Source organism: Podarcis muralis, chromosome 9 (assembly GCF_964188315.1).
Source record: "Podarcis muralis chromosome 9, rPodMur119.hap1.1, whole genome shotgun sequence".
NCBI lineage: Eukaryota > Metazoa > Chordata > Lepidosauria > Squamata > Lacertidae > Podarcis > Podarcis muralis.
This window is the reverse complement of record NC_135663.1, coordinates 57,029,731-57,042,337: the sequence shown is the minus strand read 5'-3', so window position 1 is coordinate 57,042,337 and position 12,607 is coordinate 57,029,731. Positions and strand designations below refer to the sequence as shown.

The following is a 12,607-nucleotide window of genomic DNA, read 5'->3' as shown; positions in this document are numbered from 1 at the left end:
GGGTACACAAGTGGTCATTATTTAACACCCTGCCGCTTGCTGCAGAAATAAAGCAAAACGCAAGCACGTGTAAACAAACACACACATGCACAAAGTGGGCGTTAGTTATGCGCATGCTAATTACACTACTCTGTTCACTTCATGTGAGCATTAAAATGCATGTTGCAGTATACCTAATAGAATATGATGGCCCAAGGTTTGATGCAAGGGCTACATTATGCTGCAGAACTGATCCATTTGTTTGCCTTCCCGCAGAAGAAGCAGAGACTGAGCACTGAAAACACAGCGAAGATCTTATCTCTGAGAATCTTTCAATACAGTACAGCCATTTCTCTGTAGACGCTGCGTAGTAGCTCCACAACAAGGGCCGGTAATGAAGCACTGTCAGGGGCTGTTACCGTCCTATCTGAATTGTTTTCCTTACTATTATTCTTCCTTTCAGCAACCTAGCAGTGCAGACATGGCCTCAGCTTTCTCCCATCTAAGGTCGCATCTACATAGCACAAGATGAAGTTGTGCCAAACCGAGAGCAGCTCTATGCCAATTGCGCAATGTCAGAAGGCATTTCTAAGTTTGGGAAGATGGACAACCAAGAAACCGCCGTCATATATTCCATGAAGTCAAAGAGCACCCTTGCATAGTCCTAAGTTGTTGTGGATCTCTAATGATCTAGAGCAGACCATGCACAGCTCATCACTGCCTGTCAAGGAATAAACTATACTAGAGCATTACTAGAAATTGTGAATAACACAGGACTGCCACAGTAAATGGCAGCCCTGTATCAAATTCTCCTTGCAGTGTGTAACAATGGACACATGTGACATATCAGATCTCATTGTTAGTTTTCCCTTACATACACACCACAGCAGAAACAAAGGATGTGTTTGCAACCAAGGGCGGTAAACACACACATGGTACAATGTCAAGTGTTTTCATATTATGGGGTTTTCGTTTTTAGCACAGTCCCCTTTTCTTCATCCAATTTCACCGTCAGACATTTACAAAACTGGCCTAGGTCAGCTTACTTGAGCTTCATGCTTGAAGCCTGGAAGGATTTCCACTCATTTTCACAAGCCATGCAGCTTATCTGGTCTGGGGATAAATCAGGGCTCCATAAGTTTTTGGTGGCCAAATTTATGCTTGCCAAAGACCCACCAGCACACTGAGCTTCGGAGGCATGGCAGCAGGCATGGGCAAACTCGGCCCTCCGGATGTTTTGACACTACAATTCCCATCATCCCTGACCACTGCTCCTGTTAGCTAGGGATGATGGGAGTTGTAGTCCCAAAACATCTGGAGGGCCATGTTTGCCTATGCCTGCATAACAGAGTACCTCCAATGACCAGTGCAATCTGGAGATCCTGTAGATTTCCTCAGCTGAAAGTAGCACAGCGGGTTTTGACAATGGCATATATGAGTTCCTTCCCCCTTCCCAAATGCACAAAGCTTGGTCTAGAGGTGGAAAGGAGAAGGCATAGACAGAGAGCAGCAAACACGCCAATTCCACACTTTCTTTACAACAATCCTGGCAAGAAAAAAAAAAAGCTTCAGCCTCCTTTAAATCACACTTTCAGATAAAACTGGATGTTTTGGTGCTTTACCTTGCCCAGCTGAGGCAAAGCCTGAGAGGTTTAATTTTGCAGTGTGTAACGGCAGTGCATTCCTGTCACGGTCTTTGCATGAATGGCACATACTGTCATGAGGTAAAACTATAAATATACATTGCTACCAGCCTGAACCAGCTCAACCCAGAAAATGTGACAGAATCAGCCCCCACCCCCAGTCCCAAGCTGTCCTTTACAACATCAATAACACTAACCAGGGATAGCAAACATAAACAACCAGGGAAAGGAAAAAGAGAGAGAACGAGGGAGCTTGCTAGCTTATTTTTAGTTTGCATCCTACTAACATACATCTTCCTTTTTGGGCTCCCAGAAGCCCCGATTCAGGTTTCAAGCCACTTTGTCTGGAGTACTCTAGGGGCTCCACTGCAGCTTCTTCCGAGACAAGCGGCTTAGGGACACGCGCCCAGGTAGTGCTTCAAAATCGGTAGAAAGTGGAATTGATACGAACGTTTGCAAAAGGAGAAGGTACTACTACTAAGGTCACCACCTTTCCTCCTGGCAAGATTCCTGAATCTTCTGCATGCGTCAGGGCGGGCAGAGACTCAACAAGCACAAGCGCAAAATTTCACTGGCGGGAGAAGAGGCCTTCACTGAAGTTCTGCCTGTCCTGTGGCTATTAATGGCACAGGGGTTGTTCTGAACTGAGGTGGGGGTGGGGGGAGAAGAGCGTGTGTTATCCTTGCAGGCATCTCTCTCCCACACACAACAGTCCAGCATGGACAGCTCAGTTGGTTAGAGCATGGTGCTGACAACGGCCAGGTTGCAGGTTCGATCCCCGTATGGGACAGTTGCAAATTCATCCCTGCATGGCAGGGGGTTGGGCTAGATCAGGGGTCTGCAACCCTCGGCTCCGGAGCCACATGTGGCTCTTTTACACCTTTGCCGCGGCTCCGGGGCGGATACTAGCGAGGGGAGGAGGCGCATTGTGCGCCCCGAAACTCCCCACTGTGGCGGGCGCTGTACTGGCTGTGACGTCGCATGGGGGCGGTGCGTGCGTTACGATTCTGTATATATAGCATTAAGGTAAGAAACAATATGTGCAGTGTTATATTTGTTTTAAATGTCGCAATGGTTTTGCGGCTCCCAGTTGTTTTTTCTTCGGAAACGGGTCCAAGTGGCTCTTTTTGTCTTAAAGGTTGCAGACCCCTGGGCTAGATGGTCCTCAGGGGTCCCTTCCGACTCTACAATCCTAGGATTCTAATGGACCAACAGTGGGGTAGAGCATAGTGCTGACAATGCCCACGTCGCAAGTTTGATCCCCTTATGGGGCAACTGCAAATTCATCCATGCAGATGTTGTTGAACTACAACTCCCATCACCCCTAGCTAGCAGGGCCTAGAGCTCAGGGATGGGAGTTGTAGTCCAACAACATCTGGGGACCCACAGGTTGAGAACCTCTGGGCTAGTTGGTCCTTGGGGTCCCTTCCAACTCTACCATTCTGTTCCGGCAGAATGCGATAATTAAGGAAACTTAGCAAGCTGCCCGCATGCCCAAAGTGGCAGCTAATGCACACAGGACCAACACGGCGTCGACACCAGCCACCCTTCCATATCGCGACTTCTGCAGCGGCAGCGAGGAAGCGTCACGCGCCTAAAAGGAGATCCTCCCGTCCCGTCCCCTCGCGAGGAAAAGTAACCCGTTCCCACGTGCAATGGCCAAACAGACGCGTGGCTTTGCAAAAAGGTACCCCACACATACACACACCCTTGACGGGAAACACACACACACACGCAAAAAAACCAACCCCGACTCGCTTCACAATCTGCTGGCCGTGTGAAGCGCACCTCACAACAGCTCCAGCTTCCCGCCAAGTTGCAGAAAAGACGCCCATAGAAGGAGGCGGTGGCGGGGGAAGGAAGAGGACCGGGAGGGCGGGGAAGGGGACTTCCACTCACGGGAGCCGGGCGGCCAAGGAAGAAGAGGGCGAGCGGGAAGGCGAAGTCTCTGGAGAGGAGCCTGTTGCTCGCTTGCTGCTCCCCGACAAGCCGCCTCGCGCGCGGAAGTTTCCCACAGAAATAGCCCCCCCCCCTGTACCCCGCGGCCAGCCCCCTCCCCACTTAGAACGGCCGAAGCCCCGCCCCTCCCTCGCGCTCCCTCGGGGAACTCGGTCTGCGCGCGGGCCCGCCCAGCTCTCCCAGCCAATGGGTAGAGGAGGCGGCGGCGGCGGCTGTGGGCAGCCCTTCGCCGCTGCTTGCAGACCGCTGGAGCCTGGGGAATGGGCGGCAGGCAGCCAAGGTGCCGTCGGAGGGATGCGCCGTGCATTTCTTCCCCATGCATTTCTTTGGAGAGGGCCGCTTTGGCGTCCGTACGCGTCATGCGCGCACATCGGGAGGAAAAAAGCAGGGGGACGGACGGACACGCAATTAAAATGAATTGATTTGTTGAAGGCCTGGAGATTAATAGCGTTGGATCAGTCCTATGGACATCTTGCTTGAAGCTAGGAGCAAAGGCTGGGTCTGCGCGGTTGCGACCCAGATGCGCGATTAGATGCTGCGGATCTCACCGTATCTCCTCAAAAGAAAGTCCTATCAGTGCCGGATTTACGTATAAGCTAAACAAGCTACAGCTTAGGGCCGCACTCTCTTGGGGATCTCCCCAAAATTTTTAAAGGAAAAAAAAACTGGATGTAAATTTTCAAAATATAAGATAAAAAACAAGTAAAAGCTTAATAATTATTTCACTATTAATATACTTCTTCTTAATTGTATTTTGAACCCTGGGCTCCCAGGTCATAGTCTGACATTCTAACCACTATACCACACATCCCTCCAGAATGGCTGAATTTTTGCTTATCTGATTATTTTACTGTAAAGTAAATCAGAGATTGACCCTATTTAAAAATGAAAACTAGATTACAAACAAGCAGTATTTCTTTTCACCCTTATACAGTGTTATTTGTATGGAGGAGGAAAAAGGGCTACGTATTAGAATGTTTGCAAGATAGAGTCTTGATTGAGCAACCTTGCAAAGGTGCATCCAGTCTTGTAGGGAAACCAGCTTAATTATGCAGCTGCTTGGAGAGCTTTAACTCAAGCATTTGCCAGGCTTCATTCACTACGAACCCCAAAATCTGGGATCCCTTCGAAACGGGTGCCAAAGTTTTGAAGTTGTTTTGCAGCGCTTTGCAGTGAGAACCCCGCGTTTTGTAGTGCCCCACAAATGGAGTAATTGATACAGCAAATCTGGGTTCATAGTTAATGCCCCAAAATGCAACACTGTCCGATTCACTCTAAAATGGTGAAAAACTTTGGCAAAAGTTTTGCAGCGTTTTAGTTACCCTTTGACCCCAGATTTGAGTGGCTATTGCTCCATTTGTGGGACATTGCGAAATGTGAGGGTTTCGCTGCAAAATGTGTCAAAATCTTTGCCAGAGTTTGATGCCACTTTGGAGTGAATTGGACAATGCTGGATTTTTGGTTCCCTTTTGACCCCCGAGTTTGAGTGGCTATTGCTCCGTTTGTGGGGCACTGCAAAACATTGTCCCCCCCCCCTGCAAAATGCTACAAAACAACTGCACATTTTGGCACCAGCTTCGAGGGGATCCCAGATTTAGGGGTTCATAGTTAATGAAGCCCATTTGTCCCCCAGTCTGCCACATACTCTATATCTGTGCATAGAAGGGTTAGCTAAAAACACACTGTCAGATCTAATTGGTCTAAAAAGCATTGCTCTAACATACTTCAAAGGGTCCTTTTGACTGTGCACAGCAACTTAGAAGGATTACAGTGCTTACCCTTTCAGTTAAAATTCTTATTGTCACGAAAGATCAGACACTAGAAGCTCTCAGGTTTAGCCTAGACTGACTTTATCCATACTATTATAATCCCTCTGATAAATGTTATACTGCATAGTGAAATCCTTTGATGTACTTCAGAGTTAACATGAGGTTTCTTTCTCATGCATTCTATGCAGCACCCAACTGTTAAAACAAAATATGTCGTGTTACTCTGCCTAAATATTTTTATTCCTTTAAATGACTTGTAATCCTGTCACTAAACTCTGCCCACATTTCCCCTTGATTTTTGTCTGTAATGATAAACATACAGTTGCCAGCAGACAGGCTGATTGGTTTACCCATCCAAACAAGAATGCAGGAAAACTATTTTGCTGGTAATAAATTATATGATTTACCTTTCACTAGTCAGCCTGCAAACCCTCTCTTACACCCCACTGCTGCAGTACCCTATTTCTCCATCCCATTTGAATCTCCCTGCTAAAGTGGTCATCAGTCCTTTTTGACCGTGAGAGAATATGTGCAGTTTCTAACATCAGTGTACTATTTGAACTCTGGCCTTTGTCCTTCACACTAACAGCCAGGGAGAGGGGGCCGGGTTCCACTCATTTGCTGTCTAGCACAGAACCACTTCCTTTGTTACCTTAATGGTCCATATGTAGGGGCCATTACCAAGAAACCTACATTGCTGTTTCAGCAATTGGATCCTTGTTGGATCCAGGAATTGTAAGGGATGCTGGCATACAGCCTAGTCCCCCCCCCCCCCCCCCGCTAAACTCAAAACACTATTAATCATGCCGGTGTACCGCAGGTGAGGGTAACAGGTTGAGAATTGGTGGCTTGCTTAAGGCCATCCAGTGAGTTCATGGTACTCTCTCTGTCTCCTAGACATTGCACAACGTAAACTAATTTGTGGCACTTATCCACATCTCTAAGTAGAGGGTGATATGTTGAACCGGAATGAAGCAGCGGATAACCAGGGAAAAGATCCCTCTGCAGGGTAAAGTGTGTCTAACGCCAGCAGGCTGCATCTGTTTAGCTGGGCCTCCTCCGCCCACTTCTCCACCCCTTGAGGGAAATGTTATTCAGAATCAATAATGTCTGCAAGGAGAAAATAATGTCAACCAGTACATCTCTTTTGGATAAGAAGGCAATGCCCTTTGGGGCATGCTACAGATTTATTTGGCAGGACAACAAGAGCAATTTTAAACTGGGCTGACTGAATCATAGCTACCCACTAGATAAATACAAGATTTTATTATCCAGGACAGTGTGTCCTTTAACCTTTACTGAATATACACACATACTGTGGCAACAAAACAACTGAACAGAGACAAAAACCAAATAGTGTGAAATAAATTATTTGTGAAAAGATCTGCTTATGGCTTGTATGTTGTTGGTTCGAGAAACCAAATAAGCACATAAAATAAATGGTTGTAGCTGCAACCTATCTCCATGCACTTTGAAGAAGTTCTGCTGTTTCTACTAGGATTACTCCTGAGTAAGCAGGTTTCAGATTGCAAGCTGTGGAAGGAGAAATCAGTTTGCACTAGATTTTATAAATAGTCACCTATGAGTGCTACCTCCAGTCTACACAGACTTGGGCATGCAACAGGAGTTATTTCTATGTAAACATGCATAGACCTAGACTGAAAATATCACAAGCCATTGAAAGTAATTATAAGAAATTAACAAATGTGTATATTTTCCATTAATAATCAAGGGTAGTAGTCAACTGAGTTTTACTTAGAGTAGACCCACTGAAATTAATGAGTGTAACTTAGTTATGTTTATTAATTTCAATGGGCTTTCTGTCAGTAAAACTTAGTTGTAGACCACCCTAATAATTTCCCCACAGTATCAAGTTTTGGTGTATCTGAAATTTGGATCTCTCCCCTGAGCCCACCCTGATGTAGGTGTTTATTTTTTAATAAAATAAATAAGAAAGAGAGAACAAGAAATGCATGGTTTATTGCAGATAGGCTTGCAATAGACTGCGTGTTTTGCAATTTAAAGTACCATACCCCTGGGGATGAAAAAAGGAGGTTTATGAGGGGGGTAGGGTAACAGGAAAGGGACAATCATCTCGCCGGAGACAGAGCAAACAGTGGCAACACATATGTAACACATTGAGCAATTAGGTATTTTTAAACATAGCTCGATGCAATGTCATTGCCAGTGAAGCTGCACAGACCCATCTAGGTAGAAGGTATAATTTTGTGTATTTGTGGGTTTCAATCAATGGCTTTGTTGCTGCATCTGCTTCCTGCAATCAAACTCTGCTAGCTTTCTGCTGGTTTAGAACAGTGTTTAAGCAGGAGCTTTTCATTTGATCCAAATAGCAATGCTGTTGGAATGAATGCTTCTGTGTAGAGGGCAAATGTGGGCTGAGATGATGAAGCAAGAAGTGATGATAGGTCAAAAACAGATGATGATGTACTTATATTTGCCCTCTCTCCCGCAATAGTTTAGTTCAGCCTCCCTCAATCTTGTGCCCATCAGATATTTTAGCTGTGCTGGCTAGGGCTGATGGAAGCTGTAGTCTGGAGCAAATGAAGGACTTCAGATTGGAGATGGCAGGTCTAAAACATGAGGTTAGATATCAATAGATGCCTGCTTTCACCTGAATGTGTCTCTTGTCTAAAAGTCATTTGAATCCATCTCTTCTGCAAATTCTCTCTATTTGTGACACTATATGGCCGGGATTGCCTAGGTCAGGGATGGGACCTAAGTTGGTTGGATGGTACCTTGTATGCCTCCTTTCAGCAAGTCATGCAGCCAAGCTGGTGCCAGATGTATTATTCTGCTTTCCTTTGGACATCAGTGAGGCTGGGGCTGGTGGTGGCGGGTCTTGTCGTTTGGGCAGCCCAGGACCCCCATACACACTGCCTAGGCTAGCACCCCAGGGAGGTCACTTTGTCACTGTTAATACAGTGGTTTGACTTCACCCGCAGAGGTGCGCTCCATTGTCTCTCAAGACAGATGGATGCCAAGAGCAACTGTTATCCTTGCCAAAAAGATTGGCCACCATTGTTCTATTTAACTTATTGTTTCTTTACATTCAGTGTGTACGTATATTAGATTGTTGTTGTTTAGTCGTTTAGTCGTGACTGACTCTTCGTGACCCCATGGACCAGAGCATGCCAGGCACTTCTGTCTTCCACTGCCTCCCGCAGTTTAGTCAAACTCATGCTGGTAGCTTCGAGAACACTGTCCAACCATCTCGTCCTCTGTTGTCCCCTTCTCCTTGTGCCCTCCATCTTTCCCAACATCATCAGGGTCTTTTCCAGGGAGTCTTCTCTTCTCATGAGGTGGCCAAAGATCGTGAGCCTCAGCTTCACGATCTGTGTATATTAGATAAGGTAAAAGGTAAAGGTACCCCTGCCCGTACGAGCCAGTCTTGACAGACTCTAGGGTTGTGCGCCCATCTCACTTAAGAGGCCGGGGGCCAGCGCTGTCCGGAGACACTTCCGGGTCACGTGGCCAGCGTGACAAAGCCGCATCTGGCGAGCCAGAGCAGCACACGGAACGCCGTTTACCTTCCCACCAGTAAGCGGTCCCTATTTATCTACTTGCACCCGGAGGTGCTTTCGAACTGCTAGGTTGGCAGGCGCTGGGACCGAGCAATGGGAGCGCACCCCGCTGCGGGGATTCGAACCGCCGACCTTTCAATCGGCAAGCCCTAGGCGCTGAGGCTTTTACCCACAGCGCCACCCGCGTCCCTAGTACATAGGTAGACAAGTCTAAAAAGCCCAGGACACAAATTTTCACAATCCTCTAGTGGTTATGATGGCTCATTTACCAGAAGTAATGTATTTAGCATTAACTCCGGAAGTGTATACTCTATTCTTACCAAACTAAGCCTCCTAGAGCAAAATATGTATAAGAAGGCTATTGCTTGCAAGGCTATACGCTTGAGCCTTGCTAAACATCTCCTTTTCTTCTGGAGTCCGGATATACTGCTCTATCTCACTGTCTAAAATGGGCTCATCCCCAGTGATAGCAGATTCTTCAAGGCTTAGCTCAGGAGTTCGTAGCCTCTTTGCGGGGTTCAAGACGCAGGGTGGGAGCAAAGGTTTCTGCTTGCTGAACTTCTGCTTCTCTCCTGAAAGGGAGGCCTCTTCTACTGTTGCAGCGCTCTCATCTATTAGCTGCAGTGGCGCAGCTGCTGAGTCTTCTAGGTCACGGTCATCCGTAGTATCCACGATGTGGAAGGCAGCCTGTAGAAGCACACGGCGGTGCCGCAGAAGGTCACCGATGTACTTTGCCACACTCCGACGGTCCACTTTCAGCACTCGCAACCAGCCCAGCTGAGAAGCCATTTGCAGGAGGATGTTATGCAGCTCCTTCAGTCTCTGGTGGGCTGGCCGGGGAGCATCCATACCAGCAAGCTTACAGAACTGAGAAAGGGTGCAAGTGAGGCGATCGACAGGCCGGAGAGACTGCCAAGCCAGGAAGGCTGCTGCTGTCACTATGGGGATGGGGTGCCGGCCTGTCACCAGCCACGTGTCGCTGGCAAGTTCCACCATCTGGATAGTCCTTGCCACCAGCTGCTCCTTTTCTTCCACAAACTTAGTCGGGACGCTGGGTGAATTCTGGAAAATCTTGAAGCTGTTGAGGTGGGTTTTCACCATATCCATCAAGCTGAGAGTAGGCAAATCCAGTGCCAGTTCCTTCAGGAAGCGTAGATAGGTCTTTGCAAACAACTCCTTGTCTCCATAGAGCAGCAGGCAGACTGTGCCCATGGTCAGGGGCCAGTTGTGCTGGCGGCAGGTCACAAAGACGCAACAGCCCACAAGCATCTCCTTCTTCTCCAAGCTGACTAAACTGAAGCAGGGACGTTTGATTGCCTGCTGGTAATAGGACACGGCTGTATCTTCAAACAGAGAAGGAAGGCGCAGAACTTTGCAGAGATCTCGAACACGTTTGACTCCTCGCTGTACACAACGGCTCGTTTGCTCATTCTGACCAGTACTCCATGAATATGTGACTTCTTGTAAATGTTCTTCATCAGCATATGTGGTTGTGAGAAGCCCTTCAGTCAGAATGAAGCCACAGTCTGCGCACACCAGCTGGTTCTGAGCATAATGAGAGTCCTCTACAATTTCCAAGGAGCCACAGTCTGGACACTTCTTTTGGTTTGACATCTTAGCAGCCTTCTCGCCGCCGCTTTCGCAACACCGGATATATTAGATATATATATATATATAATATTATGTATATTAGATAGGTTGCCTTAAAAAAAAAAAGATGGAGGAGCACATAGATACAGAGGCCATCTTTGCAGAATCTTCCCATCTCTCCCATCTTGTACCTCTTATCTTTGGTGGGAAATTAATATGACAGTCATTGTCCATGTCAAACATTTATCCCAGCTGGCAATTGAGCACATCTGTGTTGGAGAAGTCATGAGGGATTAGCAAGATCAGATCATTACAGTTTTGTTGTTGGGCTTTTTTGGTTTTTTACTATTGCAAAGAAAAGCTGAGATTTGAACGAGAGATTCCCACAGGAAAAGATACCCATATCAGCCAAGCAGCCTTGGTGCCCTTAGAGAAGAGTGTATAAATATATAGTTTAATGCTCTTTTCAAACAAAGTTTGACATTTGTTAAGAATATCAGGAAGCGAGTTGGCCAAGTCCCGAAGGTCTATCCCAGCCAACAGAAGGTCAGAGTGAGAAACTCACTGCACTAAAAATGAAGAACATGTTCTTTAAGAATTATCCCTGAGGCATGTCATCTGAATGCTGAAGGTTTCTAATGGCGGTGGGAAAATGGCAACATCAGTTATCAAGATACAGGATATAATCAATCTGGCCGGCCTGGCCAGGACACCTTTCCTTTTATATCTTGCATGTTCATTGCAGCATCTGGGCTTGATGAGGCATGTGACCTGTCCTGAGCCTACTCCAACTGAGGAATCACATACCTCCTTCCCAAGCTAGTGAGTCCCACCTGGGATGTGGGTCCTTGCCTGCCTTAGCCTCCTAGAGCGTACCTCCCGCAATCCTGCAATCAGAATAATTCAACCAAAATAACCAAAACCAATGAGGTCCATGCCGTGAAGTGAATTGCTAGGGGGATTTCAACTCTCCCATCTTCTGCGCCAGCTGCCAGCCACATGCTGTGATCATGCCTCAAGGTAAAATTGCCATATTTTGAAGAGCAAAAGAACAGACACATTTGCTATTTTTCCAATCTTAAATTGAGTGTGCTCTTCCTCCTTCCCTCCCCGTCTCATTCTGTTATTCTTTATTCCTCCCAAAAGAAGTATTTCCCTCCTCTTTTCTTTAAAACCATTGTTTAAGTTATTGCCTTTCCCAGAGTTTTTGTGGTGATGCAGCAGCTGTACCATCCCAGAGATGGTAAATTCAGTAACAATGATGTCCACATTGGGGGAGAAATTACTTGGGAAGAGTAATGTGCATATTTCATGCTAGGTTTAGCCTTGGTCTTTCACTGATGCTTCTGCTGTTGTTTTGAGTTTGTTTTAATTTATTGTTTTAAATGTAGATCATAAAAACACAGGTAAGATACAATATATAATTATTTTTCATGTTGCAAGTAAAATTAACATCTAAGGGCTAACTTTTACAGGGCAAGTAACAGAAATAGAATACAGAGAGTATAAATTGCATAAATTGTATCCAAACACTGTCTTTTTCTCCGTTACAGGTAAGTGGATTGCATTCAGTTCCCTTAGAACAACGTCCCGAAAAGTCAATAAAGTTAACAAAGCAGAGTTCAAACAAAGTTGGCTTCTCTGTCCTACTTCGAATGCAGAAGGGCAGATGATAGCATATATATATTATACTGAAAGCTGGCTGAGCAGGTGAACTGACTTGTGACTTTGCTGCTGTTATTAGGGACTAGAATAGTATCACAATGATCTATCTGAAGAGAGGAATACATAGATTTATCTTCAGTATTTCTGTTGCAAATGTCAAGGAAGCCAACTTTTCAGTAACAAATACTGTATATGTTATTTTAGATAAATCCTGAAGTGCTCTGAGCAATATTACATTTTGTGGGGAATGACCCATAGGAACTTCTTTGCGGGGTTTGGAAGGCAAAGCTTCAAAGAACAACAAAAATTCAAGAACTGTGAGAACTGCTTAGGGTGAAGACCCTCATACAACCATCTCAAGATACCAAGCATAGTTTTTCAGGGCTGTTGATCAAAGTCATGTATGTGTCTTCCTGCCTGTGGTGAGGTAACTCATGTGGAAAAGAAGGCTACTTTTAGT

The 12,607-nt window shown here is 46.1% G+C and overlaps 1 protein-coding gene and 1 pseudogene across 2 annotated transcripts in view; both read right to left on the bottom strand.

Moving 5' to 3' along the window:
* Nucleotides 1–3,665, bottom strand: part of SLC7A2 (solute carrier family 7 member 2) — a 54,239-nt gene extending 50,574 nt beyond the window's left edge. For both annotated transcript variants that reach the window (XM_028744859.2, XM_028744863.2), the window contains exon 1: nucleotides 3,522–3,665. The gene's annotated coding sequence lies outside the window, so the exon portion shown is untranslated. The remainder of the gene's footprint in view (nucleotides 1–3,521) is intronic.
* Nucleotides 3,666–9,225: 5,560 nt separating this feature from the next.
* Nucleotides 9,226–10,538, bottom strand: LOC114604604 (transcription factor IIIB 50 kDa subunit pseudogene; annotated as a pseudogene).
* Nucleotides 10,539–12,607: the final 2,069 nt, after the last annotated feature.